This window comes from Amphiprion ocellaris, chromosome 15 (assembly GCF_022539595.1).
Source record: "Amphiprion ocellaris isolate individual 3 ecotype Okinawa chromosome 15, ASM2253959v1, whole genome shotgun sequence".
Taxonomy (NCBI): Eukaryota; Metazoa; Chordata; class Actinopteri; family Pomacentridae; genus Amphiprion; species Amphiprion ocellaris.
In genome coordinates, this window is record NC_072780.1 from 8,495,120 (window position 1) to 8,510,846 (window position 15,727).

The 15,727-nt window shown below is 40.3% G+C and overlaps 1 protein-coding gene across 3 annotated transcripts in view; it reads left to right on the forward strand.

Annotated features, from left to right (window-relative positions):
• ripor2 (RHO family interacting cell polarization regulator 2) overlaps positions 1 to 15,727 on the forward strand; it is a 95,923-nt gene that overhangs the window by 21,934 nt on the left and 58,262 nt on the right. The window lies entirely within an intron of this gene.

Sequence of the window (15,727 nt, forward strand, 5' to 3'; positions counted from 1 at the left end):
TATATTGACCAAGCTTAATTAGCTTTCCCACAGTCTTTATGCTAAGCTAAGCTAAGCTAATTAGTCGCTTGTACTGATTTTCTCACGTTGCTCTTGGCACAAAGCAAATAAATGCATTTCTCAGAACTGTCCTTCTTATTGTGATAAAGCTGCTCACCTCCCTCCCACTGAAACACACGTACACAACAGTGGCAAAATGGTCGATTACACTCATTTTGAACCAATTTCACAGGTTCTCCTTAGTGTGAAATTCACAAATACTCTCCTCGAGACACACACTGACAATCGGAGCTTTACAAGTGCTGTGCCATGTTTTATCTCTCAAACTGTTCCCAAAAGCAGTTTAATTGCACTGTTCACACTAACACCAGGCTATAAATACATTTATAAACATATTTATTTAAGGTCCATACAGGCTCACAGTGCTGTGCAGCAGCTCTGTGGATGTTAGTGGACAGTGAGGACAAGGATACTCCCAGATATTGCATCATTTGGTGTGTAATGTATGTTAATGCCGCCGCTGACCCAGTTCTGACTGATATTCGCTGATGGTAACGTGACGTTCCCTTTGAACCACTCAGCCAGGAGCTACGCTGCCAGATGACTCTCTGCAGCAAACCAGCCAATCAGCGCATAGAGATTCATGTAGAATTTTGGCCAGCAGGCACAGTGTGTTTATTCATAGACGCAGCTGAAGGTTGCAGAATATGGATCGCTTGTATTTTCTGTTCTAATTAGCTCTTTGGATTAGAGATGGAAATTATTCCCTGTGTTTTGTCCTGAATATTCAAGCGTTTCATTCTTGGTGGTGCCGAATGCAAATTTGCTACCACTGGCCTATTTTCTTTCTAAATCATTAGTTTCATCATTAGTGGTGTGTTTGCAAATCTTTTCTACACAAAAACAACTTTGAGTTATGTCTTGGAAAGGCTCAGAGTGAAGCAGGAGATGTGTGATTTTTCTAATGTCCTGTGCGATGGAACTCAACCTGGTGGCTGGAACACAGCAGGGGATCAAGAGATGATGCTAAGAGAACACAGAGTTGCATTTACCAATAGATAAGTTAGTCCACATGAGAAAAGCCCCTTTCTCTTGTAACATTTCCCCTGAACTGTAAGCAATTGTTGTTGTTTTTTTTGCTAATGTTGCATTTTTATTCACTGTGGGCTCATTTTTTAAACAGCAATATAAAATTCTGCACCTCTGTGGAAACAACAAAACCATGACTAGAAGTGAGAGAGCTCAGAAATGTGTTCTGTCCAGTTTAACAAACATCATCAGTCCTTAAACATCATCAGTCCCTGAATAAAGAAAAAATAGAGAATTTCTGTAATCCTTCATTCATATTCGAAATAATGATGTTTTAAAAAATAAACTAAAATCAGCATGTGCAGCATTTTACCAAGTGCCCACAGGTGATTCCAATACTGAGAAGAAATGCAGATTCTACATACTATACATATTTTAAACACAGCCTGCAGTTCAGCAGAGAAGTCCCTGAAGTTCTGTTATGTGACTGTTGGTCACAGCTGAGTCACTCATTATTGGCCACGGAGCCTAGGATTGCAGAATTTAGTCTGTTACTTTTGTTGAATTTTTAAAGGACAAATGTAGAATATACATTTTTTTTTAATGAATATAAAAGAGGTGGAAATCGAACAATTCTTTCTGTTTTTACTGTTTGTGACGATAATAAATGGTGCTAATTTTGCAGATTTTTTTAAAAAAATGATAACATGCCTTTCTAACTAACTCCAGAAAGCGATGCTATGTCAAACACAACTCCATCCATCATGTTTTTGGATTGTGGGAGGAAGCCAGAGTACCCGGAGAAAACCCACGCATGCACAACATACAAATTCCATGCAGAAAGATCCCGGGAAGGCCGGGACACGAACCGGTGATCTTCCAGCTGCAAGACGAAAGTACTACCCACCACGCCACTGTGCAGCCCCAAACACAACTCAAAGGGATAAAAGAAATTTAGACACAACGCTGGCAAGAATTTTACTTTGCCAGCTACAAATAAGAAACCTGCTTTTATCTATTTCAATCTTAAAATAAAGGTACGTATTGTCAGTAATAACAAAGCATTTCAAGCTTTAAATATGCTATTGTCACCAGTGTAAAAAAAACGGGATGTAAGTAAAGCTGGCTATAAGAATAGTAACAGAAAGGGCTGAACAAATGCTCATTTGAACTACTGACAGCTCATAAACCTCAATGATCACTGCTGGTTTATTGTTGTTTGACAGTAGTGACAGAAAAGTCTCTAGTTGTGAAATAGTCTGTATAGAAAGAGTATAGTATTCAGTGTTAGGATAAAGGTAAGAGATTGTAAGAATGACAAGAATGCAGCACAAAGCTCAGGTTAGGTTGTATGTGGCACAGTTAGCTCTGCTTGTCACGCTTCTGCTGCTGTGTTGAGCTGAACTACTTTTAGCCTGGCAGCAGAAATGTCAGAGTGCCGACAAACATTCCCTCTCCCTCCCTTTTATCCGCCTCTCCTCCTCACTCTGTGATTCCAGATCCGGTCGTATGAATTAGGAAAGAGTCTCAGTTAACTTTCCTCTGTGGGGACAATGCGTTTCAGCTTCGTACCGGCCTCAGTGACGCTCCATCACATTAACAGAAATATAGGAAGTGGCTCACAGTGAAACTTTCACAGTAAATGTGGAGCACATGTTGACTGGATACGTGGACGCATTTCACTACAGTGAGAAAGTACAAAAACTGTATTCTCTCACTGTTGAGGTAACCTGCTGCCAGACCTCTAAGTCGCTGCCCACATCTCATATTTGTTCAGCAAATTACAGAGATACATCTGGGAGCAGTTTTTTGCTGCTTTTAGAAGCAGAGGCAGGTATCTCAGAGCCTCCACACATGAAACCAAAATCTATGGTTCTGACTCAATAGCAGCTGAAGTGGGTGAGAAAATGGGCTTGTTTGCCTTTGTAATTTTTGCTGAACTGACCCGTAGTGGACATGGATCAATATTTTAGATTTTCAGGTGGCTGAGATCATACCTGCAGAAGATGAAAACGCTGGATTGATGGTGCAGATACTGTAAAAGTGGCTTTGTTCTGTGAGCATCTGAGAAAGCATCCAGTGGTTTTTGAAGTAGATTCAGAAACCTGTTGTTACTGAGATACAGAAGAGGTTTTTACGTGCGAGTTGCATTTAATGTGTCGCAGTATTTAGTATTAAACCAAAGACAACTGTCACACATGCAACTCATGCTTCATAATGATGTAAACAAAGCCTCAGCTCGCTCCGATTACCCATGAGCCCCTGCAAATTCACCTCTGTACGAACCCTCACGGCTCACAGAAACTAGTTAACTCCTTAAGTGGCTTTAGATGAACCCAGCTTCACTTTCTTCCCTTGTTATCTCATTTCTACCACACACACACTCACACATACACACACACACGCACGCACACGCACAATCTCCTTTTTTGAGACATTTCTTTGAAGAAACACAAACACAACTCCACCAAATGAAATGAAACAACACGAGTAAAAGTGCACAGGAGCTCTATTGAGACCGAAACGCACACAATGCCGTCTTTAGTTCCTTCTTCTTTCTCCTCATGAGTAATTCAGAGAGTCTGATTTTGGTCGTGTGCAAAAAGCAAAGTACAAGAGGGTGGTGTGTCCCTGAGGGGAGCAGTAGGGCTTTAATGACTGTAAGAAAAAACACAGAGTTGATCATGAGATCGATGGTGCCGTGGCTGGAATGACTTCTGGGTGTTTGGTATCTAAATAAAACAGTGTTTGACTTACTGGGTCAGGTCAGAAAGCATGAAGAGGCGCTTTCAGTCTCAACCGAGGAGTAAGAACAGCGCTCGGCCTTGTAGCCTCTTGATCGCCTCTTGAACCTATAGTTCACAGAACCCAAAAGGGAAATAACTTTTCCTCGGGCATGTCAGGCTTGAGAGGGTTTTGCATTTTCCTTCTGTCCCACTGAACTAAATCGCTGTCATCTACTTCAGTTTGTTTTGCTGCTTTTGGAAAAGTTTATCCGCTCTCTTGCAGGAATGTTTTGTATTGTTCCTCTTTCTTGTGCAATAGGATGCGTTTCCACCCCTCCCCTGGCTGCCAATTACATGACAAAACCACTAATTGCTGGGCTCAGTGGCTATTGTTTGTTTGTTTATTTTCCTTTGTGCAATTTCTGAAAACACCCCGGAGCACAATGGGGCATCTATTGCTCTCATTTTACAATAGTTTTCCCCATTCAGACACCATTCCTCTGCAGATTTTGGCCAAGATGAGGTTGGGAAGTGCAATTAAAGAAACCCTGAGGCAGTAGGTTGTGTGGAAGTGTGTGAGGCGATGCTGCACCTGAATGAGGTCACACCTTTGATGTGTATTTAAACCTTTGCTCCACACTTTGCAAGAGGGCTTTCCTTTAATGCAAAACAACATCTGAGACTTACGGAATGAGCAAATCAATCCAGAGTAGGTTTGGTGCGTGACACAGCATGCAGGCGACTTGTTAAAGGAGGCATGTCACCAACAGAAAAATTTAGGACTCATTTCCACAGTGCAGGAGTTTGTCTTGCAGCAAATGGCAGCAGTAGACGGGCAGCATTCCTTTGGTAAACAGTAAGGCTGCAACAGAGCCACTTTTATCAACTTTATGCTACACATTTTACAACGCTATGTTGCAAGAACTTCACTTTTTTAACAATTATGTGAAAAATTTGGGGAATTTTGTGTTTTGCAACAGCATCGGCCGAAAACATCCCATCATAACACAAGCTCTGAGGAGATCCGTTTCACTTCTGCTGTGCAAGTTTTCAGCTCCCTGCTCAGAGAGTGAAACAAGGGATGCTCCCCCACCACAGAGACGCTTACACAACATATTAGCATGATCTACTGAGCTAGAGGAGAAGCCTGCAAGACTAGAAGCAAGGTCGGATTTCACAAATCCATTTCTCTCCCAGGCTCTTGTCTGTACTTGCTGTGTGTGGCAAAGGAAACAGTATCCTCCTCTGAGCCAGCATGGTGCCTGCCAAAGCACTGGATCATAGTGGACGGAGTCCCACTCCACTGACTGGAAAGCAAGAGGAAGATGGAGATTCTTCTGAACAAGGAACCATGTAGCAGCTCAGTGTTTATGTTGTGATCACCCCCAGGGTCCTCACAGATGTATGACAAGCTGTCAGACAAAGACTCAAACAGGGTTTCAGATGTAACAAACCAAAGGAACCAATCCTGCAGGGTGGGGCTTTCTGTATGTTTAGTCTTTGGTAGTTTTTGGATTGAACATGTATGGCTGAATTACTCCAACATCACAACTTGCCAACGTATAGCACACAAGTTTAACACAGTTTGAGCAGAGCTGTAGGTGAGCTGGTGGAGGCAGAGTTACATTAAGCCATTTTAATGTATTAAGGGATTCTTTTCATGTGGTAAAAACTTTAAATATGTCATTTTGACACAGAGATGAGTTTTTAGGGGTTTAATCAACAACCAGAGGAACTTATATATTCGAGACACTGAAAAGTCAACTTGCATTTCTTGCTGTTTTAGGGAAAAAAATAAATCTGGACAATGATGCTTTTTGGTATTCATGCATGTCATTTCATTTTATATTTAGGGCATTTTCCGCCAAAGTTTATAGAGCATATTTCCTACAAGGCATAACTGGGTTAAGGTTAGGGCTAACCTGGTCTCTGTAACATCTGTGATATATCCTTCAACTGAAAGCAAAGCACATATCTTGTTAACATTTTATTACTCACCCCATTTTACAGGATTAAAAAAAACAACTGTTTCCAGCAAGGGCTGCACAGTGGTGTAGTGGTTAGCACTTTCACCTTGCAGCTAGAAGATCCCTGGTTCACGTCCCGGCTTTCCCGGGATCTTTCTGCATGGAGTTTGCATGTTCTCCCTGTGCATGCGTGGGTTTTCTCCGGGTACTCCGGCTTCCTCCCACAGTCCAAAAACATGATGAGGTTAATTGATTACTCTAAATTGACCGTAGGTGTGAGTGTGGTTGTTTGTCTGTATATGTAGCCCTGCGACAGACTGGTGACCTGTCCAGGGTGTTCCCTATCTTTGCCTCAAGTCAGCTGGGATAGACTCCAGCCCCCCACGACCCTAATGAGGATTAAGCGGTGTATAGAGAATGGATGGATGGAATGATGTTTCCAGCAAATACTTCAATACAGCTATTTTGTGGAAAAAACGGTTATTAACAATCATATATCATTGATGACACCAGAGCACTACATTTTTGCTACTGTATTTCAGTGAATTAATAATAGTAAGTATAATAGTAAATAAATAAGTAGTTCATGTTCCACAATTTACTGCATTTTGCAGATGCAAAAATCACAATCGTACTACTCTGTAGCTGTCAGTGATGAGGGAAAATGATGATGAATAGTAAATGCCAGCGATATCAGTTGATTGCTCACTGCTGAGTCACCTATTGAGTCCTTGAGTACAGAGAATAGTGAGTGAGTCACTCAGTAAATCTCTAGTTTTTAAGAACTTAGAAAGAACTTTACTGACTGATTTATTCCTGAATTTCTTGTGCAAACACTATTTCTTAGCTCTAGTCAACAATATTGACAAGTATCTTAATTAGAACCTGAATGACTTTGGATTTTGGGGGGATTCTGATATCTATATATTTGTTAGAGTTATGTTGAAAAGGGAAATGATGGTATCAGTGTTTAGTAACTTTTTAGCAATGTATTCAACAAACTAGCTATCATTTTACCATGAAGACTAAGCTTGACTCCGCACCACCATCTACTCTGCTACATGTGCTGCACAGTGCAAAGAACATTAGAAGCAAAAGAAAACTATGTGAGGCCATTGTTTCTAACTTATCCAAAGCATCTTTTTCTGTGTTATCTTCTGTAAAAGATAGTTCTCACATTGTCGCATACTGGAAAACATTTACACTGATATCAATGCATCTGTGACTTAAAACAGGTTTAATATAAAACTAGTTTTTCTGGGAGATGTGGACAGTAATGATTCCTGGAATTACAGTGCTTCTGTGGAAAACTGCTTATTAAATAACAGGCCATAAAACTATTTTTTCTCACTGAGTTCAAGGGAAACTTCTCCTTTTGTTTGTTCTCTGCCCGTCTTCATAATAACTTCAAGATCAAATAGGTTCTCTTGCACTGGGGTTTAGCATATAATACTGTCTTATTATGAGGTATTTCCCTGGCGAACATGACTCACTTTGCTGGTAAACTGCATCAGCTGCAATTCAAATGGGTGCCACGATTACTGTATAGCAAAACTTACAACGAGCTCTCCCTGCAGCAAGAAACAGTGGGGTCAGTCCGGCAGCGTGGTGGTCAGCTCAGGCAACAATTCGGTCGATGTTTATCGCTGTCTGTCAACTTGAGCTCAGATACAGTAGCTACACATTCCCCTCGCTGCCCATCAGAAACTTGTCAGGGATATTGTTGTGCTGTTGGTAATAATGCGATTCTCTGGAAATGCAGATCTGATATCACAGCATGTGAGACAGAAAAGGCGGAATGGGTATGAGGGTGATCTAAAACTAACCTGATCTACTTGCCCCATTGTTAAACACACATGCACTGACCCGTTCCTGCTCAGTCCCATACACACAAGCATTCACACACTGACAGTCCACCCACACACACACACACACACACACACACACACACACACACACACACACACACACACACACACACACACACACACACACATGCACATCTCCACTGTCTGGACACAGATGTCGTCTCTGTCCACACAACACACAGACTAACACGGCAGTCCTGCAGCTTGTGCGTCATTGCCTCTGCGTTGGGAAAAGCTCTGACCTGAGGGGACCCACTGTAGCTGGCATATTACCGCTCTGCATCTCCCTCTTCCTGCTTCTGACAGTTGGCTCCACTGACCTACTTTAGCCAAAAGGCTCCAACTATTATTATTTTCTGCAGCTTTTTCTGCAGCGAGAGGAGAGAGAGAATAAAAGGGCAGACAAAAGCGAAGGAAAGCCATCTTTAGGTAAATTTTAATGCTGCAACATTCAGTAAGCCAGATGATGCAAGAGCAGAAATCCTCCTTTCTTCACAGCAGACGTGTTTGAGCCTAAAGTGTAAACTCGTCGCAGATTTTTGGTCACAGATGTTTACATGTGGCTGGGATCTCAGATGGCAGTGTCACCGCAGAGCTAGCCTTTCCTTTACGGTTCCCATGTGGTTACCATGACAGTCAGTGCTGTGGGCAACACTGGGCGTGCGAGGTTTACACTTAGTGGTTTGGAACCTCTCTCACAATGAGGTAACCCCGTTTAAAGCATGAAGCGTAGCAGACCACCCGTGACTCCGGACAGAGGGAGAACCTGCTGCAAGTTTGGAGATCAGAGGGTGCTTCTTGTTTAGCAGCTGCTCATGGGAATATGTAAATTAGAAAAGTTTGACGAACAAGCTGCCAGTTGGATTTGCCTGTTCAAGACCTGTGCTTTAATTCCTGTGAAAAGTACGATGTATTGTGTACACTATTGTAACTGCAGGGCCAGTGGGGGAACAGAAGGACGCGACATGACTGAAGGATTCAACTTCAAGAGCAGTGCATCAAAAACATTATGTCAAATGTAATGAAAAAGCTTGCTTAATTTCTCTCCAGAATCACAAAGTTTGAATGTAGAAGTACATATAAATATAAAGATCATTATATTTACATTAAAATTATGAGTAACATTGTTAAATCCACAATACAGGAGCTCCGAATAAAGCTATCATTATGTGTAAAATTTGCATGTAAATTGAAAAAGCAGAAAAGTGCTGTATAAATTACTAAATCTTCTGTCAAAAAGAGAAATACAGGGGCGGAAAAAAGTTTCCGGACACCCCATGTATTTGCATGTATATTGCATTAAGAATCACTCTTCAAGTGAAGTTTCTTTTAGTACAATCCATCCATAATACTAAAAAAATCATTTAAAAAAAAAAGCCATTAAAAGCCTAAAATTGATTGGTTCCATAAAAAAAAGAAATTCTGAGTATAGGGTCATTTTGGTAGAATTAAATTTTTCTTGTAAACAACAACAAAAATATCATTTGTATTTGCTTGTGTCTCTCTAATGCAGCCACACCGTTTGAAACACAAAAAAGATTTTTACACAAATATTTCATGATAATATTTGAGATTGTGTAAAATTTCAAAGATGCCCGAAGACTTTTTTCCACCAGTGTACATTTAATTTGGCATTAATGGCATTCCATTTATAATAACTTAATTAGTTAATATATAGTTAATGACTGTAATTTTAGAGACTTTTCTATGTTTTTTTCTTTTTTGCAAAATTTGACATTTTTATGTAGTCTAACAGTTTTTAGTTCACATGCTTGTCGCTAGCTTTCTTTCTGCTGTTGGACAGGTAGCCCGCATCAGCGATTTATGTTTTTTTTGCTAAGAAAATATCAATAAAGCTAAAAACTAAAACTAAAAGCAGGAGAGTGAAAGCTTGGAGGAACTGCAGAGATACTTCTCTGTGGGTTTGTCAACCAGAGTGAGGGCATTCATGTTGCATAAAGTGATTTTATCCATTGAAGGAATATTGCTTAGTGCAGCTTATAAATCTATAACTGGTCAGAAATTCTTCAAAAGTTTGAGAAAAAAAAAGAATAGGAAAAATGACACTCCATATCACATGCCTCTACCTTGTCAGGCTACTGTTACTGTAAGTGGAATGAAGATGTCGACTCACACGCCTGCATGAGGCGCCTCTAAACCCCACAGGGCAGATCCTACCTGCAAGAAGTGATTTGTCAAACACACCAAAGCGGTTGGATCGTTGAGCCACGCTACAGGGCAGAGTAGAGCAGGAAAATGATTATCCTCTCTATTTCTCACTCAGAGAGACTTACAGGATAATGTATAACATGTAACTTTGCACAGACATGTACAAGCTTTTACTGTGTAGTTTAGGAAGCAATAGAATAAACACACCTGTATGTTTAGAGCTGCATGCAAGTATGGCATTACTGCGTGTTTTTTTAGAGCTGAAAATGTTAGAATGTGTCTTGGATTTAAATTCAGCACTTAACCCCTTGATGCCTATTGTCGCGAATTCGCAACCTACCACTTTCATTCAGACTGCAGCTGAGATAGCGTATCCGTTCCCCTCAATGCTGGTTTGTGCATATTCGATACGTACCTTGGAACCTTTTGCAAGCACTGGTTTCTAGTAGGACCGGTCGGAGTGGGACCTAATTATTATATATCTGTTATTATTATCATATATCTGTTCTATGTGTAATAGATAAATTACCAATCTTCACTTATTTTAGCATCAGCTGGAAAGCAAAAACACACATTTAAAAAAAAAATTTAATTGTAAATAAATTCAGGCGTCAAGGGGTTAAAAGTGGGGAAGTCCAACAATGAGTAAACAGGACAGGTAACCTCTCAGCACTCAACACTCAGCGTTTTCCTCCCTTAGACACAGATACACACACACACACACACACACGCCATCAGCTGTGCCTGTACATCCCTTCGCCTTGACCTTCCTGCCCTCCAGTCATGTGGCCTTTCTGACTCATCCTGGTTTTAGTGGTCGGACGCCGTTAAGCAGAAGCAAAGAAAATGGCAAGAGACAAGGATTCAGAAAACAAATGAAAGGAAGAATTTGGAGTAAGAAAAACTGAAGGTGCAGAAAGCGATTGAATGCCACATTACAGATCAAAGGCGCTGACTTGCAGCCAGAGTAGCTGGCATGGAAGGAAACCAAGTGCAGCTCTGGGAGGTCAGTGAGAGTCGATCCATTCATACTTTCTGTGTATGAATAGGGGTGACACTAAAGGTGTCACTGAGGTGTACGGCCGTGGATACTGTACACAGTGATCTGTCTGTGGCACATATGGGTGACTGAAAACAGAATGCAAAAATGTGCTCATGTAATATGCATATTTAACTTCAACAAGCGTGTTTTAAGTGCAGCATTGTTCAGGGTATGAATTCTCAGACATGACCAAAGCTGGGCCTTGTCAGAGAGGAAAGCAAGAAATAATTCCTGAAATTGTTGCATGTTTTCTCAGAGAAAATGTCAGCTGTGTTGTATAATAGAAAAGGGCATTGTTCAATAATGTGTGTCCTTCATTAAAGGTCACATACGTTATAAAAGTGCTCCGCCAATAAGAATATATCATTTCCAGCACATGCTGTTGTTGCTGTACAAGAATATGAACTCGACAAGGGGACAAAGTAAAGTGAAAGTGTAAAGTTTACTTTTTCCACGACGCTGCATGTGAGCTGCAGTGAAACTATGCTTCCTGAGAACATTCCTGAGAAGATTAGAGAGAAAGATGCAGATATGCCCAACGCTAAATTACCTGTTGCTTGGTACAGACTGACAGCTTCTATAAATAGTCGGTTCTACTGTATATTTGCATCTGTGTGTGTGTGTGTGTGTGTGTGTGTTTCTATGGTCCTTTGCTTCTCCCTGTGGTATATATGTGCGTGCTGATTCTCCAGTAAATATAGCTGCTAGCCAGGAGCTGCTGATGACAGCCATAATTACAGGCTGAGCCGTCCAACAGCTGAGAGTCGAGGACGAGGAGAGAGGTGTGTGTGCATGTGTGTGTGTGTGTGTGTGTGTGTGTGTCAGTGTGTGTGTATGCATGCTAGTATGTGTGAGTGTTAGCTGAGGGGCTTATGGAAACCCTGCAGAGCTCACTGGATGTGCTATACTCAGGATTTCATAGTTAGAGAGTAGGATGCAAAGGGAATAGTAAGTTAGGACTGACATTACTGTTGACTCCCCACAGAATGTTGAACAACTGGACAAGAAGTGGAGCAATCACAGCGACAGATAGACTAAGAAAGTGGGAGAAGAAACGGCTGGTGTGGGGCCAGTTTGTCTGAAGTGTGCAGCTGAATTTATTTAGCAGCCTCAGATGGGGATGTGCATTTGCAGCAGAATGTGCAGAGCTGGTATTTCTTTAAACTTTAAGGATGTAGTTCGACCTTTTGTAAAATTTGCATACTTGCTAAAAGATAAAACGGTACTTCAAAAGATTCTTGGTCTCATCCAGATACAAGAGGTGTAACTCCCATTTTGGGGCATAACTGTCTACTATAAAGCCTTACATCACTGTCCACAAAAACTCCAATGTTTGAAGCAATCAGAGCAAAAAAGAGATTAAAGCTTGGGCCTGGTTGCTGTTGATCCAGAACAATACATCCGTCCGCTCAGCACAAGTGGCAGAAGCAGCCAAATGTGGTTTTAAACTGTAGCTCCATGCACCTGACTCACCCAGCCTGTTCCATCTGACTATCCTACTTCCCATTTTTAGAGTGATGAAGAGGTCATACATACTGTAAATGAGTATCTGGATGCTCAAGATGTGAACTTCTTCATCGAACAGATAGTGAAGACTGAATTTAAAGGAGATTATGTTGAAAAAAAATGCCAGAACAATCTTTCTCCTGTAATGTTTTCTAGTGAAACTGAGAACTTTTTGAAGTACACTGTTAGATGACATGGTGAGCATAATACTGAGCAGCCAGTTAGCTTATAGCTTAGCATGACAGGGGTAAAAACAGCTGCCTGGTTTTGTCGGAAGACAACAAAATCAGCCTACCAGACACCTCCAGTCCTTTCCTTTAACCCTCCTGTTGTCCTCATTTACGGGCACCAAAAATATTGTTTCCTTGTCTGAAAAAAATCCAAAAGTTCAGCAAAAAAATTCCCCAAATTTCTGAAAATTTGCAAAAACCTTTAGAAAGAAAATTCCAATAATTCCTTAAAAGTTTCTCTTAAAATTTTTATTTAAAAAAAATCCCCCAAACTTGGCAAGAAAATTCATGTAAATATTTTTTTAAAATGAGATAAAAATCTTCCAAAAAAATCCTAAAAATATCTAAAGTGATTAGATATATATCAGTAAAACTTCTAATATTTTCTTTAAGAACATTCACAATAAAATCAACCCAAATCCAGCAAAATTCGCTGGATTTTGGTAGATTTTTTTGTGAATGTTCTTAAGAAACATTTTTAACATTTCTTTTTTCCACCAAAAAATGTTCACAAATTTCCCAAAAAAGTTTAAAATGTGGACATCAGAAGTTTTACTGTGAAAACTTTTTTTTCCCCACATTTTCAAACTTTCAAACGGGTCAATTTTGACCCGCAGGACGACACGAGGGTTAAAACTTTCCCTGTCATCACTTCCCTCTCTCTGACTTGGCAGCTGGAGTATCCTCAGTCATCTTTATGTAACCTAATGGACAAGAGCTATTCTCTGCCACGTGCTGTCCCATTATCTCGGAGGACCAAAGATTTTGTAACTGTTCCAAGCTGTCACACTCGAGGTCGGAGTGAAAGCTTGAGGGTCAGTAATCTTTAAGACTCCCTTCTTCGGGATGCAGTCATACAGAAGAGGAAATCGTGAATCACTTTGCTGATTGGAATAACTTTGTTCTGTTCATTTTACACATCACTGACTACATCTTTGTTCAACTTTTCCCCTGAGCTTCGTTACATTTTTATCACAAAACCCACCTATAATAACTTTATAGTACTTAAAGCTGGAAGCTCTGCAGGCTGTGATTGATGACTGATGTAGGTTCTGTCTGATTAAGATGATTTCTGTGGCTTTCATATAACTGTAGGAAGTAGTTAACTTATGTGACTCACAGCTGAAATGACAAAGAGGCTCTTAGTCACCAGGGAGGTTTTTCTCTACTGCAAAAAGCTGCTGATTTGGTTCAGGATGGTGGTGATTCAGTACAGTCAGTCCACTTTGAAAATTCATTGATAAAGATTTCTCACAAAAAAGAGAGTTTACAGAGTATTGAGTTAAAGAGCATTCTGACTTTGTAAGGATGTATGAGAAGAAGGTGTCTGAAACAGTTCCATCCAATGAATACTACTGATGCACTTCTTTTTAAGCTTCTTCTTGACTCTTTACATCCTCCTGCCAGTTTCATCTGACCATAGCTAATTTTAAACAACAACAACTTAATCTTTCAGGTTCGTTGCCAGCTTTTCTTGATCCACACGAACAGCTTTCGTAGAATGTTGCTTCTTTTTTATAGGCGTAGTCTGAGTGTCCTCATATTGGCACATTATCTTGGAAGATCATTTCACCAAATTGAAGCCGCGAGTTCATTTTCTCGCCAAATTAGCAACTGCACGAAACCCCCTCTGAACGCTACCTTTACCATTAACCACATCGACGAGTGAAATAAAACCCCTTCCTCTACTAATGCCAAACTGATGGATTAAAAGGGACAAGCCATTTTCTGCTCCCTTTGCTTCTTGGAAGGGCGAGCTGAATTGGATTTGTATGGACTCAGCGGAACAACATATCCACTTATGGAGGGCAATTATGCTGGCAGGAGCACTTCAGGACGAGTCACTCTTCATAAGTCGCGCCACAGAAATGTATTTTCTCTCAGCCTCAAATAACAGCACCGGTGTTTCATGCTGTTTGTAGCTTCTAAAGACGGAGGTGTTTGTCTTTATTGTAATTCCCCTCCGTGTAATTCAATTTGCTTGCTGATTTTTTTCCAGGGAAAGGTAGCTGCAGTTAAACCCACCTGAGGCAAGTGGATTGGAGGGGTAACTGGGAGAAATGTCTTATCATTATGCTGTGTAATCGATGGACGATCATACCACCACTTTCACAACCTGTCGATTGATTTTTTTCTGACAAATCTTCTATAAATTTGCAGGCAGGTCATATTGTGGCAGACGACAACCTGTAGCAATTCAAAGCCATAGATTACAGTAAAATTGAAATTGCACACTTTTTTGTTGACTCTTGCATACTATTTGCACTACATATAAAACACTTTAACATTTGTACATCCTTTACATAGGACATTTTGCATTTTATGTTTTTCTTATCGTTTAGTTTTATTTACTGCTGCACAACAAAAAAAGCCTTTTGTGCAGTTCAATTGGTGACATTTTCAACCATAAAGCACAGCACACAGACACTCTTTTGAACAATGACTATAAAAAGTCCACCTTGAAATGCAGTTCTATTCAATGACACAATGCTACAGATGGCAACAAAAAGATGAGAACAGGTTGTTGGGATTCTGGATGCTTGGAGGTCATTTAGGGCCTCAGTCAGACACTTGAATGTCCAGAAATCCACAGTTTGTCTTCTCTGAATGTTTTCCCTCCGGATGGACGTATCTGATAATTTGATTCTGAAGGGCTCATTGAGGTTGGTGGATATTTTTGGGGATAGAATCATGTTGTCGGACATTTTCATCCAGACCTGTCTGTTCCTCATTAACTCTACATGTGGTAGATGTTTGGCTTGATACTGACTTTTGATTGAATGATTTTTCTGTGACTCCACTTTCCATCTGCCTATCATCATTTCCAATATAATGCGTACTTGTTTGTTTCATGATGTCCATTCTGTGGTAGAGGTGCCATGTACTGGAACTACAAGTACTTATCTCTTATCCTCTATGTTAAAACCAATAGATAGAATTTAATAAAATATCACATGCTGCATTTATATTTTTGTTCAGTTTAGTTTGGTACAAACTCCCTGATAGACTGGCACCACATTTAATCAAATAGTTCAATTACCAAAAAAAAAATTCATACATTGAACTTAGTGGATGGGTTCTATCCTGGTCAACAATAACAACAAAAACAGCTACATTTTTTGATTTACAGTGGACAGATATGAGAAATTTGGATTATAGGGTTTAAAATATTTGTTTTTTCTCACTTTAA